Below are 20,211 nucleotides of genomic sequence, written 5' to 3'. Positions count from 1 at the left end.
AAAGCAGAATGGGGCTATAGGAACAGCTAAAACAGACAGGGGTTTGTGTATACAGTAGGAGAATGTTTTAGTTCAGATATTTAGACTCAAATGTTTGAGTAGGCTACCTTATGTTTATGCGTATCCTATGTGTTGTCAGAGAAATAGTTGACAAAGCTTTATCAATTACAGCACTCCAGAGTTTGAAGAGGTTTTATGGCCTGTCACTGCTCACTACTTCTACATTTTTATTTTATTACATTGTCGCTACACACAGTATTTGCAGAACAAAAATGTCCAGGACAAACCTATTCCCCTACTGCCATACATACTGAACTTTAATGGGCAATTAGGCAAATAGGTTCCACAGACAGTGCCCTGGCCTAGTTGAGGTGCATTGTGGGACCGTTTGACAAACTGTTCCGTCCTGTGAAGAGAGTAATATCTTGTGAAACGTGTAAAAGCTGTGGTTCTCTGGAGGGGACTTTGTGTTTAACCGTCTGGCTCCGTTTTTACACTCTGGTAATTTATCCTCTTGCTATCATGCTCCTCACACAGCACTTTCCTCTCCTGGCACTCTATCCATCGCTCTCTCTCTCCACCTATCTCTCAACCCTCTATCCATCGCTCTCTCTCTCCACCTATCTCTCAACCCTCTATCCATCGCTCTCTCTCTCCACCTATCTCCCAACCCTCTATCCATCGCTCTCTCTACCCACCTTTCTCTCTCTCTCCACCTATCTCTCAACCCTCTATCCATCGCTCTCTCTTCCCACCTTTCTCTCTCTCTCTCCACCTATCTCTCAACCCTCTATCCATCGCTCTCTCTTCCCACCTCTCTCTCTCCACCTATCTCTCAACCCTCTATCCATCGCTCTCTCTTCCCACCTTTCTCTCTCTCTCCACCTATCTCCCAAACCTCTATCCATCGCTCTCTCTCTCCACCTATCTCTCAACCCTCTATCCATCGCTCTCTCTTCCCACCTTTCTCTCTCTCTCCACCTATCTCTCAACCCTCTATCCATCGCTCTCTCTTCCCACCTTTCTCTCTCTCTCCACCTATCTCCCAAACCTCTATCCATCGCTCTCTCTTCCCACCTTTCTCTCTCTCTCTCCACCTATCTCCCAAACCTCTATCCATCGCTCTCTCTCTCCACCTATCTCTCAACCCTCTATCCATCGCTCTCTCTACCCACCTTTCTCTCTCTCTCCACCTATCTCTCAACCCTCTATCCATCGCTCTCTCTTCCCACCTTTCTCTCTCTCTCTCCACCTATCTCTCAACCCTCTATCCATCGCTCTCTCTTCCCACCTTTCTCTCTCTCTCTCCACCTATCTCTCAACCTCTATCCCTCGCTCTCTCCACCTATCTCTCAACCCTCTATCCATCGCTCTCTCTACCCACCTTTCTCTCTCTCTCCACCTATCTCCCAAACCTCTATCCATCGCTCTCTCTTCCCATCTTTTTCTCTCTCTATCTCCACCTATCTCTCAACCCTCTATCCATCGCTCTCTCTACCCACCTTTCTCTCTCTCTCCACCTATCTCTCAACCCTCTATCCATCGCTCTCTCTTCCCACCTTTCTCTCTCTCTCTCTCCACCTCTCTCTCAACCCTCTATCCATCGCTCTCTCTTCCCACCTTTCTCTCTCTCTCCACCTATCTCTCAACCCTCTATCCATCGCTCTCTCTTCCCACCTTTCTCTCTCTCTCCACCTATCTCCCAAACCTCTATCCATCGCTCTCTCTTCCCACCTTTCTCTCTCTCTCCACCTATCTCCCAAACCTCTATCCATCGCTCTCTCTCTCCACCTATCTCTCAACCCTCTATCCATCGCTCTCTCTCTCCACCTTTCTCTCTCTCTCCACCTATCTCTCAACCCTCTATCCATCGCTCTCTCTCTCCACCTTTCTCTCTTTCCACCTATCTCCCAAACCTCTATCCATCGCTCTCTCTTCCCACCTTTCTCTCTCTCTCCACCTATCTCCCAACCCTCTATCCATCGCTCTCTTCCCACCTTTCTCTCTCTCTCCACCTATCTCCCAAACCTCTATCCATCGCTCTCTCTCTCCACCTATCTCTCAACCCTCTATCCATCGCTCTCTCTTCCCACCTTTCTCTCTCTCTCTCCACCTATCTCTCAACCCTCTATCCATCGCTCTCTCTCTCCACCTATCTCTCAACCCTCTATCCATCGCTCTCTCTTCCCACCTTTCTCTCTCTCTCCACCTATCTCTCAACCCTCTATCCATCGCTCTCTCTTCCCACCTTTCTCTCTCTCTCTCCACCTATCTCTCAACCCTCTATCCATCGCTCTCTCTTCCCACCTTTTCTCTCTCTCTCTCCACCTATCTCCCAACCCTCTATCCATCGCTCTCTTCCCACCTTTCTCTCTCTCTCCACCTATCTCCCAAACCTCTATCCATCGCTCTCTCTCTCCACCTATCTCTCAACCCTCTATCCATCGCTCTCTCTCTTCCCACCTTTCTCTCTCTCTCTCCACCTATCTCTCAACCCTCTATCCATCGCTCTCTCTCTCCACCTATCTCTCAACCCTCTATCCATCGCTCTCTCTTCCCACCTTTCTCTCTCTCTCCACCTATCTCTCAACCCTCTATCCATCGCTCTCTCTTCCCACCTTTCTCTCTCTCTCCACCTATCTCTCAACCCTCTATCCATCGCTCTCTCTTCCCACCTTTCTCTCTCTCTCCACCTATCTCTCAACCCTCTATCCATCGCTCTCTCTTCCCACCTTTCTCTCTCTCTCCACCTATCTCCCAACCCTCTATCCATCGCTCTCTCTTCCCACCTTTCTCTCTCCACCTATCTCTCAACCCTCTATCCATCGCTCTCTCTTCCCACCTTTCTCTCTCTCTCCACCTATCTCTCAACCCTCTATCCATCGCTCTCTCTTCCCACCTTTCTCTCTCTCTCCACCTATCTCTCAATCCTCTATCCATCGCTCTCTCTTTCCACCTTTCTCTCCACCTCTCTCTCTTTCTACCTCTCTCCCCCTGCTTTGTCTCCCCCTTTCTCTCCCTCCGTTGCTCTCTCGCTCTCTCGCTCTTTCTCTCTCTCGCTCTCTCGCTCTCTCGCTCTTTCTCTCTCTCGCTCTTTCTCTCTCTCGCGCTTTCTCTCTCTCGCGCTTTCTCTCTCGCGCTTTCTCTCTCTCTCTTTCTCTCTCTCTCTTTCTCTCCCTCCTCTCCCTCCATCCCTCTCTCCAGGCCCCAAACTGCCATACTAAACTGAAACCACTGATGCCTCTCACATGCCGTCCTCTTGATACTGTTATGTTCGCCCTGATTTGCGATCCACATTTGTATTGCATTTTTACATTATGTTGTTCAGCTCATACATACAGATACTGTCCATAACATTGCAATAACTCGGGGACACATTTCTGAATGTGCTTGCTTATTCGTAACACACCGACGCAAAAACATTTCTCTAATTTACAAATCAGTCCATTTCCTGGCAGCCTGACCTTCTGTCGCTCTCGGTGAATAGATCTCTGACCCATAAACCATATCAAATTCTCCATTTCAAAGCTTTTTACACCAGCTCTGCTGAGTGGGGGGAATATTATACCTGTATGTTACAGCTATCTTTTTCAGTGGCACGTACGCACACACACACACACACACGCAGGCACACACACACACGCAGGCACACACACACACACACACGCAGGCACACACACACACACACACACACACACGCACACACACACACGCAGGCACACACACACACGCAGGCACACACACACACAGGTCAGAAGGTCGTAATAGCCTCCCACCTGTCTATTTCTGTTCCATTAGCATGGATTCTATATTCTGTCCAGTGGAATATTTAATAGCAGACCAACCCTGGCCTTTTATTTATGAACCACGTGTAGCAGGACCATGGAGACATTCATTATCTCAACTGGTTACAAAGCCCCCACCGTGTGTCCATTTGATTTAAGCGCATGGTTGTGGCTCTGTGGAGAAGGCGCATATCACTAGGTGACATTGTTAATGTGTAATATGTAAATGCCCAGTTCACACATTAGGCCTTTTACACAGTAGAGATGAGACGCTGGTGGCTTTACAAAGCCTGTTTAGACTCCGACTGTGTCAGATGAAATCCCTCTGTGATGAAACCTTTTGTTATAGAATTTAATCATACTTGATTGATCCCCGAGGAGAAATGCTCAACATTACAAACACGTCAACATGGAGATGAATGGCGTTCTCAGAAGTGCCATGCCAACGGTCATGGTTTAGCAGGTTGGTTACGGTGGCGGAGAGATCACGTGTGCGCAAGCGTGTGTGTGTGCGCAAGCGTGTGTGTGTGCGCAAGCGTGTGTGCGTGCGCAAGCGTGTGTGCGTGCGCAAGCGTGTGTGCGTGCGCAAGCGTGTGTGCGTGCGCAAGCGTGTGTGCGTGCGCAAGCGTGTGTGCGTGCGCAAGCGTGTGTGCGTGCGCAAGCGTGTGTGCGTGCGCAAGCGTGTGTGCGTGCGCAAGCGTGTGTGCGTGCGCAAGCGTGTGTGCGTGCGCAAGTGTGTGTGCGTGCGCAAGAGTGTGTGTGCGTGTGGATGTTCTGTGGTTGAGCAATCAAGACTAATAGAGTAGTGATCCCAATCGAGGTGTGTGTGTGTGTGTGTGTGTGTGTGTGTGTGTGTGTGTGAGACAGCGAGTCGAAGGTTGAGAGGCTTTCAATGGATCAAAAAGAACAGAGAAGACATTAAAGCTATCTGTCATTCAATTAACGAGCGCCTTGTCAAATCCCTGCCGTGACTATTAGCGAATCAAAAACATCAGACAAACACGACCTACAGTTGAAGGCGGAAGTTTACATACACCTTAGCCAAGTACATTTAAACTCAGTTTTTCACAATTCCTGACATGTAATCCTGGTAAAAAAAATCCCTGTTTTAGGTCACCACTTTATTTTAAGAATGAAATGTCAGAATAATAGTAGAGAGAATGATTTATATCAGCTTTTATTTCTTTCATCCCATGCCCAGTGGGTCAGAAGTTTACATACACTCAATTAGTATTTGGTAGCATTGCCTTTTTAAATTGTTTAACTTGGGTCAAATGTTTCGGGTAGCCTTCCACAAGCTTCCCACACTAAGTTGGGTGAATTTTGGCCCATTCCTCCTGACAGCTGGTGTAACTGAGTCATGTTTGTTGGCCTCCTTGCTCGCACACACCTTTTCAGTTCTGCCCACACATTTTCTATGGGATTGAGGTCAGGGCTTCCTGACTGATGTCTTGATGTTGCTTCAATATATCCACATAATGTTTCATCCTCATGATGCCATATATTTTGAAGAGCACCAGTCCCTCCTGCAGCAAAGCACCCCCACAACATGATGCTGCCATCATCCCCGTGCTTCACGGTTGGGATGGTGTTCTTCGGCTTGCAAGCATACCCCTTTTTCCTCCAAAAATAATGATGGTCATTATGGCCAAACAGTTCTACTTTTGTTTCATCAGACCAGAGGACATTTCGCCCCAAAAGTAAAATATTTTTTGTCCCCATGTGCAGTTGCAAAATGTAGTCTGTCTTTTTTATGGCATTTTTGGTGCAGTGGCTTCTTCCTTGATGAGTGGCCTTTCAGGTTATATCGATATAGGACTTGTTTTACTGTGGATATAGTTACTTTTGTACCTGTTTCTTCCAGCATCTTCACAAGGTCCTTTGCTGTTGTTCTGGGATTGATTTGCACTTTTTGCACCAAAGTACGGTCATCTCTCGGAAACAGAACGCGTTTCCTTCCTGAGCGGTATGACGGCTGTGTGGTCCCATGGGGTTTATACTTGCGTACTATTGTTTGTACAGATGAACGTGGTACCTTCAGGCATTTAAAAATTGCTCACAAGGATGAACCAGACTTGTGGAGGTCTACAAAAAAAATCAGAGGTCTTTGCTGATTTTCCCATGATGTCAAGCAAAGAGGCACTGAGTTTGAAGGTAGGCGTTGAAATACAGCCACAGGTACACCTCCAATTGACTCAAATGATGTCAATTAGCCTATCAGAAGCTTCTAAAGCCATGACATAATTTTCTAGAATTTTCCAAGCTGTTTAAAAGCACACTCAACTTAGTGTATGTAAACTTCTGACCCACTGGAATTGTGATACAGTGAAATATAATGTAAGTGAAATAATCTGTCTGTAAACAATTGTTGGAAGAATTACTTGTGTCATGCACAAAGTAGATGTCCTGACCGACTTGCCGAAACTATAGTTTGTTAACAAGACATTTGTGGAGTGGTTGAAAAAACCGTTTTAATGACTCCAACCTAGGTGTATGTAAACCTCCAACTTCAACTGTGTATGCTACATACTCGACCTGGTCTCGAATGCCATTGGAAAATAATTAAAATACTCTTATCAGTGCTTGATTGAACATGCCTGTTGCAGTGAAACCACTAGAAAGACCTTGAAAGTATAAGCCCCACCCATTTGGCCTATCAGGCAGGCTAAAGCAAACACTTAAAGTGTTTGAAAGATTTCACATTGTATTTGATCCCAGGTCTGGTACCTGCTGTACCAGTGTACAGAAAACGTCTCACTCCCACTACAGCCTTAGAACAGGTTACCAAGGTTATGTAGTACATGACTGCTCTCTCTCTGCCTTTTGTGAATGGCTCATCAGGCCTGTGTCAATAGTGACAGTTGTTATAAAACGTGTTGAAACCTATATTATTCATCAGAGGAGTCTGGTAAGGGGAGGATGGCTCATAATAATGCCCGAAATGGAATAAATGGATTGGTATCGAACTCCATGTGTTTGATACAGTTCCATTCATTCCATTCCAAACATTACAATGAGCCCATCCATCTGGTTTTAAAGTGGCCAACACAGTTGACATACACCTTCAAAACGTTTGTTTATTAGAACAATGTTTCAACCCTCAAGACTTGGTCAGGTCAACAGCCAGACATGGTGATTACCTGAGGTGACCTCCAGCCAGAGTAAGTTAAGGTCAGGGTAATAGCTCTCCTCTTCCCTATCCTCCTATCTTCAGGCACCATGACTGATCCATACCTCCCTCTCCTTCAACATCCCCTATATCACTCGGGTGACTAGAGAGGACAGACACAGATCCATAGTTTGTACCCTGGAATGAGCTTTCTGTCCCCTCTTATATTATAGCCAATCTCTGTTGTGAGGAGGGCAGCGGAGGCAGGTTTTGATACATTGAGTGAACATGAGAGTAGACGCATGATAGGAACAGGGAGAAAGAGGCCTGGCAAGGTTATGTGTGTGGACCCATACTCTACCACTTTTGAATTAGGATTCCCCTCTTCCTACAGGAGAGCAGACCGCTGTCCAGGCCTATACATCACCACACACACACACACACACACACACACACACACATACCGGTGCCCACCTGTACTGCTTGTCTTAATGTGCTGTGTGTGACTCACTCCACTCTATCCATCTGCCACTGCTCTTTCACAAAACAAAAACCAAAAAACCAAATGTAAAAGTGGTGCGTGCGTAGGTATTCACCCTCCTTGCCATGAAGCCCCTAAATAAGATCTGGTGCAACCGATTACCTTCAGAAGTCACACCATTTGTTAAATAAAGTCCACCTGTGTGCAATCTAAGTGTCACATGATCTGTCACATGATCTCACTGTTTATTCACCTGTTCTGAAAGGCCCCAGAGTCTGCAACACCACTAAGCAAGGGCGACCACCAAGCAAGCGGCACCATGACGACCAAGGAGCTCTCCAAACAGGTCAGGGAAAAAGTTGTGGAGAAGGACAGATCAGGGTTGGGTTATAAAAAAATGTCCGAAACTTTGAACATCCCACGGAGCACCATTAAGTCCATTATTAAAAAATGGAAAGAATATGGCACCACAACAAACCTGCCAAGAGAGGGCCGCCCACCAAAACTCACAAACCAGGCAAGGAGGGCATTAATCAGAGAGGCAACAAAGAGACCAAAGATGACCCTGAAGGAGCTGCAAAGATCCACAGTGGAGATTGGAGTATCTGTCCATAGGACCACTTTAAGCCATACACTCCACAGAGCTGGGCTTTATGGAAGAATGGCCAGAAAAAAAGCCATTGCTTAAAGAAAATAATTATCAAAAACATTTGTTGTTTGCCAAAGGGCATGTGGGAGACTCCCCAAACATATGGAAGAAGGTACTCTGGTTAGATGAGACTAAAATTGAGCTTTTTGGCCATCAAGGAAAACAGTGCAAACTCAACACCTCTCATCACCCCGAGAAAACCATTCCCACAGTGGAGCATGGTGGTGGCAGAATCATGCTGTGGGTATGTTTTTCATTGGCAGGGACTGGGAAACTGGTCAGAATTGAAGGAATGATGGATGGCGCTAAATACAGGGAAATTCCTGAGTGAAACCTATTTGTCTTCAAAAGATTTGAGACCGGGACGGAGGTTCACCTTCCAGCAGGACAAGGACTCTTAGCATACTGCTAAAGCAACACTCAAGTGGTTTAAGGGAAAACATTTACATTTCTTGGAATGGCCTAGTCAAAGCCCAGACCTCAATCAAATTGAGAATCTGTGGTATGACTTAAATATTGGTGTCTCTACAAAGTATTGACTTTAGGGGGAGGGGGGGGGGGGGTAGTTATGCACGCTCAAGTTTTCTGTTCTTGTTTCACACAAAAAATATATCTTGCATCTTCAAAGTGGTATGTTGTATAAATCAAATGATACAAACCCTCAAAAATCACTTTTAATTCCAGGTTGTACGGCAACAAAATAGGAGCAATGCCAAGGGGGGTGAATACTTTCGCAAACCACTATGTCCCTTTGTCACTCTGGCTAGTGTATTAACACTCTTTAACCACTAAAGCATTCAATTAAATGGCTCTTTTTTTTATTTATTTTTGCTCTGCCATTTAAAAGTCATGCCCCCCTCGTCCTTCTTTTTCTGAATAAATAAGTCCATATAGCACACTGCCGGTGTTATGCTCTTAGTTTCACAAACAGAACTGGAGTTATAACCAGTTTTAGAAGGGCAAGTAATTTTTTGGAACTGTTTTCCCCCATTATTGCCCCTCCTTCTCCCAACAGTAGGGCCTCCTTCCAACAGTAGGGCCTCCTCTGCTCCTTCTCCCAACAGTAGGGCCTCCTTCCAACAGTAGGGCCTCCTCTGCTCCTTCTCCCAACAGTAGGGCCTCCTTCCAACAGTAGGGCCTCCTCTGCGCCTTCTTCCAACAGTTGAAAATGCAGTACCCAGCTGATAACCACCCTGACAATTGCCTCTAAATTTAGCCTAAACTATACCGAAACTAATTTCACACACATAACAACAGATCAAATACATGAAGTAAAGTATGATGGGGAGAATGGGTGAGTTGATGATGAAGGGGAAGCGGATGATGCATAATTACGTAGTTACCAATTGTTAATGAAAAACAGGGTGGACCATTCTATTGTATCGATCCATTCTAATTAAAGGCATAATCTTAAAAATGGTATGATACCTATATCAGCTCACTGAATCAAAGCAGTGAGTAGTCTCCTCTGGCCTACTTGGAGAAAGCCACACTGTGAGAGAATGCGTAATTGTACATGCTGAATGGCTTTCAATATCTGGGAAAATGATCCACATTGGGAAGCAGGTAAACAAGTGTCGGGGGAATGTGGTGATGAGGATTGTGGAACCTCTACATTCCCCTTACAAGGGGAGACATGTCACCATGGACAGTTTCTTCACTTCACTGTCATTTGGTGAACAAGTTGCATGCAAAGAAAACGAGTCTGGCAGGCACCATGAACAAAGTGAGATGGGAGCTGCCTCCCTCTGAGCAAAGTAAGGCACCTGCACTGCCTTTTTCACTCCACAACGGTGCTGAAGAATGACAAGACGATGGGAAAACAACAAAAAGACAACGGGAGACTATTATGCACTACAACCAAAGGTACACTACACAACCAAAAGTATGTGGACACCTGCTTGTCAAACATCCCATTCCAAAATCATGGGCATTAATATGGAGTTGGTCTACACTTCGCTCCTGTAACAGCCTCCACTTTTCTGGGAAGGGTTTCCACGAAATGTTGGACTTGCTTCCATTCAGCCACAAGAGCTCGGGCACTGACGTTAATGTGGTTAGGCCTGGCTCGCAGTCGGCACTATAGTTAATCCGAAAGGTGTTCGATGGGGTTCGAGGTCATAGCTCTGTGCAGGTCAATTCAAGTTCTTTCACACTGATCTCAACAAAAAAATGTCTGTATGGACCTCGCTTTGTCATGGACCTCGCTTTGTCATGGACCTCGCTTTGTCATGGACCTCGCTTTGTCATGGACCTCGCTTTGTCATGGACCTCGCTTTGTCATGGACCTCGCTTTGTCATGGACCTCGCTTTGTCATGGACCTCGCTTTGTCATGGACCTCGCTTTGTCATGGACCTCGCTTTGTCATGGACCTCGCTTTGTCATGGACCTCGCTTTGTCATGGACCTCGCTTTGTCATGGACCTCGCTTTGTCATGGACCTCGCTTTGTCATGGACCTCGCTTTGTCATGGACTTCGCTTTGTCATGGACCTCGCTTTGTCATGGACCTCGCTTTGTCATGTAGAAACGGTTGCCACAAGGTTGGAAGTACAGAATCGTCTAGAATGTCAGTGTGCTGTACCGTTAAGGTCTCCCTTACCTGGAACTAAGGGGCCTAGCCCGAACCATGAAAAACAGCCCCAGACCAGTATTCCTCCTCCACCAAACTTTACAGTTGGCACTATGCATTGGGGCAGGTAGCGTTCTCCTGGCATCCGCCAAACCCAGATTCGTCCGTTGGACTGTCAGATAGTGAAGCACTCCAGAGAACGTGTTTCCACTGCTCCAGAGTCCAATGGCGGTGAGCTCTACACCAGTCCAGCCGACGCTTGGCTTGCGCATGGTGTTCTTAGGCTTGTGTGCGGCTGCTCGGCCATGGAAAACCCATTTCATGAAGCTCCAGACGAACAGTTATTGGGCTGACGTTGCTTCCAGTGACAGTTTGGAACTCAGTAGTGTTGCAACTGAGGACATAGGATTGTTACGTGCTTCAGCACTCTGCAGGCCCATTATGTGAGCTTGTGTGGCCTATGTTATACACCTGTGTGCAACGAGTGTGGATGAAATAGCCGAATCCACTAATTTGAAGGGGTGTCCACATACTTTTGTATATACAGTGCTTTCGGGAATATTCAGACCCCTTGACTTTTTCCACATTTAGTTTCGTTACAGCCTTATTCTAAAATTGATGAAATATACATTTTTCCTCAATCTACACACAATTCCCCATAATGACAAAGCGAAAACAGAAATACCTTATTTATGTAAGTCTTCAGACCCTTTGCTATGAGACTCGAAATTGAGCTCAGGTGCATCCTGTTAGCATTGATCATCCTTGAGATGTTCATACAACTTGATTGGAGTCCACCTGTGGTAAATTCAATTGATTGGACATGATTTTGAAAGGCACACACCTGTCTATATAAGGTCCCACAGTTGATACTGCCAAGCCATGAGGTCGAAAGTATTGTCCGTATAGCTCAGAGACAGCATTGTGTCGAGGCACAGATCTGGGGAAGGGTACCAAAAACTGTCTGCAGCATTCAAGGTCCCAAAGAACACAGTGGCCTCCATCATTCATAAATGGAAGAAGTTTAGAATCACATACTGTAGACTCTTCCTAGAACTGGTTGCCCAGGCCAAATGGAGCAATCAGGAGAAAATGGCCTTGGTTAAGAAGGGGCCCAAGAATCTGATGGTCAATCTGACAGAGCTCCATAGTTCCTCTGTGGAGATGCTTGTCCTTCTGGAAGGTTCTCCCATGTCTGCAGCACTCGACGGTAGAGTGGCCAGACGGAAGCCACTCCCCAGTAAAATGCACTTGACAGCCCGCTTGGAGTTTGCCAAAAGGCACCTAAAGATTCTCAGACCATGAGAAACAAGATTCTGTGGTCTGATGAAACTAAGATTGAACACTTTGGCCTGAATGCCAAGCGTCACGCCTGGAGGAAACCTGGCACCATCCCTACGGTGAAGCATTGTTGTGTCAGTATTATGCTGTGGGGATGTTTTTCAGCGGCAGGGACTGGGAAACTATTCAGGATCGAAGCAAAGATGAACGGAGCAAAGTACAGAGAGATCCTTGATGAAAATCTACTGCAAAATGCTCAGGACCTCAGTCTGCGGCGAAGGTTCACCTTCCAACAGGACAACGACCCTAACCTCACCGCCAAGACAATGCAGGAGTGGCTTCGGGACAAGTCTCTGAATGGCCTTGTGTGGCCCAGCCAGAGCCCGGACTTGTACCCGATCTAACATCTCTGGAGAGACCTGAAAATAGCTGTGCAGCAACGCTCCCCATCCAACCTGACAGAGCTTGAGAGGATCTACAGAGAAGAATGGGAGAAACTCTCCAAATACAGGTGTGCCAAGCTTGTAGCGTCATACCCTAGAAGACTCAACGCTGTAATTGCTGCCAAAGGTTCTTCAACAAAGTACTCAGTAAAGGGTCTGAATACTTATGTAAATGTGATATTAGTTTGTTTTATTTTATGTAGAGTACCAGTCAAAAGTTTGGACACCTACTCATTCAATGGTTTTTCTTTATAGTAAAAAAATATTTTCTATGTTGTATAATAATTAGTGAAGACATCAAAACTATGAAATAAAACATGGAATTATGTCGTAGCCAAAAAAAGTGTTAATTATATCAAAATATATTTTACATTTGAGGTTCTTTAATTGAAGACAGCTTTGCACACTCTTGGCATTCTCTCAACCAGCTTCACCTGGATTGCTTTTCCAACAGTCTTGAAGGAGTTCCCACATATGCTGAGCACTTGTTGACTGCTTTTCCTTTCCTCTGCGGTCCAACTCATCCCAAACCATCTCATTTGGGTTGAGGTCAGGTTGTTGTGGAGGCCAGGTCATCTGATGAAACACTTCATCACTCTCCTTGGCCAAATAGCCCTGACACAGCCTGAAGGTGTGTTTTGCGTCATTGTGCTGTTGAAAAACAAATGATAGACCCACTAAGCGCAAACCAGATGGGATGGCGTATCGCTGCAGAATGCTGTGGTAGCCATGCTGGTTGAATGTGCCTTGAATTCTTAATACATTTCTGACAGTATCACCAGAAAAGCACCATCACACCTCCTCCATGCTTCAGTGTGGGAACCACGCATGCGGAGATCATCCATTCACCTACTCTGTGTCTCACAAAGTCATGGCAGTTGGAACCTATAAATCTTACATTTGGACTCATCAGAACAAGGACTGATTTCCACCGGTCGAATGTCCATTGCTTGTGTTTCTTGGCCCAAGCAAGACTTCTTATTATTGGTGTCATTTAGTAGTGGTTTCTTTGGAGCAGTTTGACCATGAAGGCCTGATTCACGCAGTCTCCTCTGAACAGTTTTTAAAAACCTTTTTATTTAACTAGGCAAGTCAGTTAAGAACAAATTCTTAGTTTCAATGACGGCCTAGGAACAGTGGCCTTGTTCAGGGGCAGAACGACAGATTTTCACCTTGTCATCTCGGGGGTTCGATCTTGCAACCTTTCGGTTACTAGACCAACACTTTTACCAGTAGGCTACCTGCCACCCCAGTTGATATTGAGATGTGTCTGTTACTTGAACTCTGAAGCATTTATTTGGGCTGCAATTTTTGAGACTGGTAACTCGCATGAACTTATCCTCTGCAGCAGAGTTTTAACTCTGGGTCTTCCTTTCCTGGGCGGTCCTCATGAGAGCCCGTTTCATCATAGCGCTTGATGGTTTTGCGACTGCACTTGAAGAACCTTTCAAAGTTATTGACATTTGAGGTGTTCTTGCCATAATATTGACTTTTACCAAATAGGGCTATCTTCTGTATACCACCCCTACCTTGTCACACCACAACTGATGGGCTCAAAGGCATTAAGAAGGAAAGAAATTCCACAAATTAACTTTTTACAAGACACACCTTTAACAAGATTCACACAATATCAGCACGAGCTGAAAATGTACTATTTTTGACTGCTGTCACATCGACACTTATACTCATTATAATGCTATTTAGTGCTGCGTTTCAGTATTCGTCAAGGCCACGGAGCTTATAATGATGTTTCGACTACTGATATTTTCATGATTTGCCTGCGCGTTTATTGACTGTGCCTCTTGTTGGTTGGGGTATTTTTTAAATGTATTTTGTCATTATAAAAATGAGCTGTTACCGTGTTCCAACAAACATGCTTTCTGTTTCATAGTTGTAGCAAAGGCACTTGAACACTTGAATTTTGGCGTTTTTTTTTGTGTTTTTACATATAGCCGACATTAACATAAACTAGTGTGTTTATTTGAAATAAAATAAAAATCTTATTCTAATGTTACCCAAGGCCTTTGTAAACACAACCAAATAATTGTTGTTGCGATAGCATATATTAAATATTAATTAAACTGTTAGGATGTTGCAGTCAGAATGACTGCTCATTAGCTTAAAGGGGGGGTCCATTGAGCCCCAGCGGTTCTCGTGTTAAAGTGGGAGATGGTGGCTGGCTGTGTTATTGCCAGGGAAGTGATCTACAGCAGACACATTTCCACCATATTGATTAAACCTATGGTTTCTGTCCCTTTCTCTCCATCTCTCTTTGCTCTTTCTCATTTACTCTGTCTGTCACTGTACTCCCCTCTCGCTCCCTCTGTTTCGCTTACTGTCACGCATGCATTGACGCACGTGGTTTCGCCCACACACACACACACACACACACTGTCTGTCTGGCATTTCCAAAGGCCTTTTTCCAAGTACGACAGCTGAAATTCTACCAGTCTCAGCCTTTCATACAGCCCAGAGTACAATATTTTTCTCTCCTCCACTCTCGCTACCTTTCTTGTCCTCCATTCATCCTTTTTTAAATGTTATTATTATTATTTTTTTTACATGTCAATTGCCCCTCTGTTGTACAGTTTCCTAGCAAGAGAGGCCGACCGTGGTATGTGTGTGTGTGCTTGTGTGTGCGTACGTGCAGTAGGGCTGGCACAATTACTGTATAAACGTGTAACCGTCGGTTATGGATGAAGACCATAACCGTCGGTTATGGATGAAGACCATAACCGTCGGTTATGGATGAAGACCATAACCGTCGGTTATGGATGAAGACCATAACCGTCGGTTATGGATGAAGACCATAACCGTCGGTTACACGTAAAAAAAAATAACAATAATTGTTTTGTAGAACGAACAGCTGACTGAAGACGGGGCGGCCGGTCATTCGCGAGGTCGAGTCAGTTCCTGCGGTAGCATGGACTCTTTACAACGTGATGAAACTACACGCAAGGTGTTGTAGCAAACAAATCGTTGGTTGCCTAGGCGGCGCCTTCCTCCCTTCCTGCTGCAGCAGTGCACGGAAATAGAATGAGTAGAACAGGCTTGGAACCTTAACCCTGGTGATTCGAGGACGCCGTTCGGTGAATCTTTCTCCGCTCTTGGCTGCGTCACATGCAGTCTAGTGGACGAATGAAGAGCGTGTCCATTCGAACAGCTAGAGCGGTGGTTGAGTTCATTCTTGGCAGACCAATAACCGCCATCCAAAATTCCATGACTGTCACAGCCCTAATCGTGAGGGCTCGCGCGTCCGTGTGTGGCGCCGGCGGAGTAGCAGTTGCGTTCAAAGAGTGAAAGGTCTTAGGGAACGTCCACCTGGGGGAGAGCCCTGTGTGTGTGTGTGTGTGTGTGTGTGTGTGTGTGTGTGTGTGTGTGTGTGTGTGTGTGTGTGTGTGTGCGCCTGACTGACTGCATTTTGGTCTCCAGTACTAAAGCCTAGTATTTGAGGGAGCTCCTCCATACGATAATAACGTTGCTTAGTCAGAGGCAGGTCTCAGTGTTTCATCTCTAAGGCAGAAAACAGCTAAATGGAGCTCTTTGTTGTTGAGGGGTCAGGGCATCTTACTGCCTGGGGCATCGCTATGGTAATAACACACACACAGTATATCCATGGTAATGACGGCACTGGAACTCGCCTGAGTATGCAAACACTTATCTGGAAAGGCCACTCAGGGTTACATCTCTCATTCCTCTTCCTACCTCTTTTGCTCTCTCTCGCTTCCTGTCTTTCTCTTTCTCTCTTGCTCTCGTTCTCTACCTCCTCCCACTCCTTATCCCTTCCTTTGACCTTCTCCCTTTCTCCTCCCTGACTCTCTCTCCTCTGTCAACCTCTCTGACTATTTTTTTTTCTTTCTTCTTCTCCTTCTCTCATCTCTCCCCTCCTTCCTCTTCTCTGTCTGTGCAGTAAAGCTTTGACTGTGACAGATGAGTCTCTCTTGGCGTACCTTTTTAGATAATGAAGTCACTGGACACTTCTAGTCCTTGCATTTTTGTGTTAAAGCTGAGGCACACACACACACACACAACCACCCACTTGAAGCCTGGTTGTGCTTATGAAGCTACTGACCACAGCGTTCTGCTATGTGCTACCCCATTTGTTTTGATGTTGTTGGTTTAGAGTGAGAACACACACACACACACACACACACACACACACACACACACACACACACACACACACACACACACACACACACACACTCCCTTTGATTGGTCTGTGGAAATGTGTTACTCTCTCTCACTAAAAACAGAAGGCAGGAGAAAGGAACCTACAGTAGCTGGTGTCCACAGGGCCTCTCCACATCCTAGTGTCTTGGTATTTTGATTTGTTGTTCTGTTGAAACTGTGTTTTAATTAACACACAGCAGCTGGAGTGGGAATCATCCCCTGCCCGTGGTTCTCATCCTCTTTATCCCTCTCTAAATCCCCAAATGTCTCTTCTAACCCCTGCAATCCTTCCCTCTCTCTCTCCGGGCTTTTTTCCACCTGTCCCCTCCTTCCTGTCAGATCATCTCTTTATTTCTCTCTCTCTCTTTCACCCACCTCTTTATTGTGAGCTGAGTGATTTGGCCTTTCCTTGCTCTCCTTATCAGCACAGATGATCAGGAATTCTCTAGCAGTGTGACTCTGTCCGTCTGTGTGTCATTGACTAATGTCACATCCTATCTCGATGCCATCATTGTGTCACTGTAATAATGCATTAACTATCATATGGGTCACCACACATCTCCTTTCCTCCGAACATGGAAATAACAGGACAGAACAGATAGGGGCTCTGTCCCAAATGGCACCCTGTTCCCTATGTATTGCATGGGCCCTTGTCAAAAGAAGTGCAGTGCATAGGGAATAGGGTGCCATTTTGGGATGCATTCAAGGAATGGGCTGGGGATGAATGGGATGAGCTCTAAACTGTAGACAAGGCACCAATATATCTTTCTGCTCACCGTTTTTCAGATATGGCCATCGATTAGCCAGGAAGTCGGCACAAGGAAGTAGGTTTTCACGGTCTATATCAGACCCTCATGTGAATAGAAAATATGTGAATAGAGTTTTCTTGTAGACCTGTGAAAAGGTCACTTCTGGTGACTTAAAAAAATGATATTTTACTCCAAAATGCATGAAAATAAAAGTATGCTTTGCTGCTCCTCTCTCTCTCTCTCTTCACCCTGCTCTTGCTTGAACCCAGGGGTGTCAAACTAATTTCGGAGGGTCACACTTAATGTATAATACGCTGAACAAGAATATAAACACAACATGTTGGCCCCATGTTTCATGAACTGAAATAAAAGATCACAGAAATGTTCCATACGCACAAAAAGCACATTTCTCTCAAATGATGTGCATTTCTCCTTAGACAAAGATGACCCATCCACCTGACAGGTTGGCATATCAAGAAGCTGATTTAAGTGGCATGATCATTACAGAGGTGCACCTTGTGCTGGGGACAATAAAGGGCCACTCTAAAATGTGCAGTTTTGTGACACAACCCAATGCCACAGAAGTCTCAAGTTTTGAGGGAGCGTGGTATTGGCGTTCTGACTGCAGGAATGTCCACCAGAGAGCCAGAGAATTGAATGTTAATTTCTCCACCATAAGCTGCCTCAAACGCTGTTTTAGAGAATTTGGCAGTATGTCAAACCGGTTTCACAACCGCATACCATGTGTATGGCATCATGTGGGCGAGCGGTTTGCTGATGTGAACAGAGTGCCCCATGGTGCCGGTGGGGTTATGGTATGGGCAGGCATAAGCTACGGACAACGAACACAATGGCATTTTATCAACGGCAATATGAATGCACAGAGATACCGTGACAAGATCCCATTGTCGTGCCGCCTGCATCACCTCATGTTTCAGCATGATAATGCACGGCCCCATGTCGGAAGGATCCGAACATAATTCCTGTGCAGCTGAAAATGTCCCAGTTCTTCCATGGCCTGCATCGTCACCAACTGAGCATGTTTGGGATGCTCTGGATCAAATTGTTCCAGTTCCCACCAATACCCAGCAGGAGGAATGGGACAACATTTCACAGGCCACAAACAACAGCCGAATCAACTCTTATGCAAAGGAGATGTCGCGCTGCCTCAGGCAAATGGTGGTCACATCAGATACTGACTGGTTTTCTGATCCACACCCTAACCTTTTTTTAAGGTGTCTGTGACCAGCAGATGCATATTTGTATTCCCAGTTGTGAAATCAATAGATTAGGGCTTAATTAATTAAATTAACTGATTTTCCTTATATGACCTGTAACTCAGTAAAATCGTTGAAATTGTTGCATGTTGTGTTTTTACATTTTTGTTCAGAATACAGTATTTCCTTGCCCTCCAAAATATCCATCGCTTTTGGTATTTTTGACGCTCCCTGACTGTCTAGCTTCATTTCAATGACTGTTATCAAGCTGGATAGAGTGAAGAGACTATACATTTAGGTTCATTAATATTTCTACAGTTTAGATTTGGTTTGAGTCATTTCAATGTCGATTGAGAGCATTTTCCCAGCGGGGCGACGCTGCTAAATGACTATAGGGGAAACACTGCGGCTGGTCAACACTGTGGCAGGTCTCCATTCATCTCTGATAATGGCCACTGGAGATGTAGGCTCTTCTCTTCTTTCCTCTCCTCTCCTCCATCTGTCCATACTGCCATCGATCTCTGTTTTTCAACTCCGTAGCGCCAGCCTCCCCTCTGCTGTGTTGTCTTGTATGTATTTTTCTTCTGGCACATCAATTACGTTTCTTCCATCACCTGGCCTTTAGAGGGATTGTTAAATATAACTCACCAGCCTGCAGTCCTGTGTGACCTGGAAGAGAGTGTGTGTATGTGTGGGGGGGGGGGTTTTATCAGCCATCCAATCAACATCTTTCATCAGTAGATCTTTCTTTGTGTGACAAATTAAGACTGATAATTTTGTGTGTGTGTGTGTGTGCAGCCCTGGGCTCATTTCAATACGAACAGTCTCTGACATTATTTAGACCTGTTTGAAAACCTCTCTGTTGTTCTGGAGAAACTGTCAGCACATTCACCACCACTGTGTGTTATTTCTGAACGTTTGTGTATGTGCACGATTGACTATTTCCTTCAGAAGGCCTCACTTCCAGTAATGTCTTGTCTTTTTCAAAGATATCAGACTGACCATTTCTAAATCCGATATCTACTCTCTCCACCCGGGAGAGAGACACTGCTGTCCAAATCAAACACGCTTCAAAAAGGGCTATCCAGAAATCCCCTATCTGCAATTGATTGAATCCTTCAGTTAGTAGCTTGCTGCCTAACAGTGAAAGGCCCATGCAGTGTGGTGTAATGACAGTAATTACACTGAGAGTCGGGTGGAGAAGAGAGTTGGTTTGTTGTGACTGGGTCTGTGCTGCTGTTGCCTGTCTGGCCTGATCTCTCTGTGGTCGATGGCAGTAACACACTGCCACACATTGGAAATGGAGCCTCTTCTCAGGGGAGGGATCTATAGACCAACTGTGTTTGTGCCTATATGATGTCTCATTGTGCTGAGACTGTAAACATCCCACCCCAGTACTGCAGTATCACACACGCGCATGCCTCTCTCTTTCTGTCTCGCCCACATCATGTCCATCTGCTGTGCTTCGTCTTTCCGCACGTCTATCCACGGCTCTGAATTGCCATATGGCTTTGCTAACTCTACTCAAACACACCACACACACACACACACACACACACACACACACACACACACACACACACACACACACACACACACTCCTCTGCTTCGTAGTGACGGACTCTGCAGTTGAGCAGGGTGGTCTGTCTTACATCTGTACCTTAGGGAGAACTTGTATTTCAACTAATCACACTCCTGCCACTCACCTCTCACTCCAGTTGTCTCCACATACACACCCCTCTCCTCTCTCTCT

The 20,211-nt window shown here is 45.6% G+C and overlaps 1 protein-coding gene and 1 long non-coding RNA gene across 5 annotated transcripts in view; one reads left to right on the top strand and one right to left on the bottom strand.

The window, feature by feature from the left end:
- Positions 1 to 20,211, top strand: part of LOC118398396 (kelch-like protein 29) — a 355,602-nt gene that overhangs the window by 86,590 nt on the left and 248,801 nt on the right. The window lies entirely within an intron of this gene.
- LOC127909409 (uncharacterized) lies at positions 1,229 to 2,776 on the bottom strand. 2 transcript variants are annotated; one of them, XR_008071035.1, is made up of 3 exons: positions 2,733 to 2,776; positions 1,766 to 1,840; positions 1,229 to 1,265 (listed from the first exon to the last, which is right to left on the bottom strand). It is a non-coding gene; the product is annotated as an uncharacterized LOC127909409 (long non-coding RNA). The 2 variants fall into 2 exon arrangements; XR_008071036.1 differs by lacking the exon at positions 2,733 to 2,776 and adding an exon at positions 1,943 to 1,986.

Source organism: Oncorhynchus keta, chromosome 19, assembly GCF_023373465.1.
Source record: "Oncorhynchus keta strain PuntledgeMale-10-30-2019 chromosome 19, Oket_V2, whole genome shotgun sequence".
NCBI lineage: Eukaryota > Metazoa > Chordata > Actinopteri > Salmoniformes > Salmonidae > Oncorhynchus > Oncorhynchus keta.
Note: the sequence above shows the minus strand (reverse complement) of the source record. Positions and strands in the feature narration are given on the sequence as shown.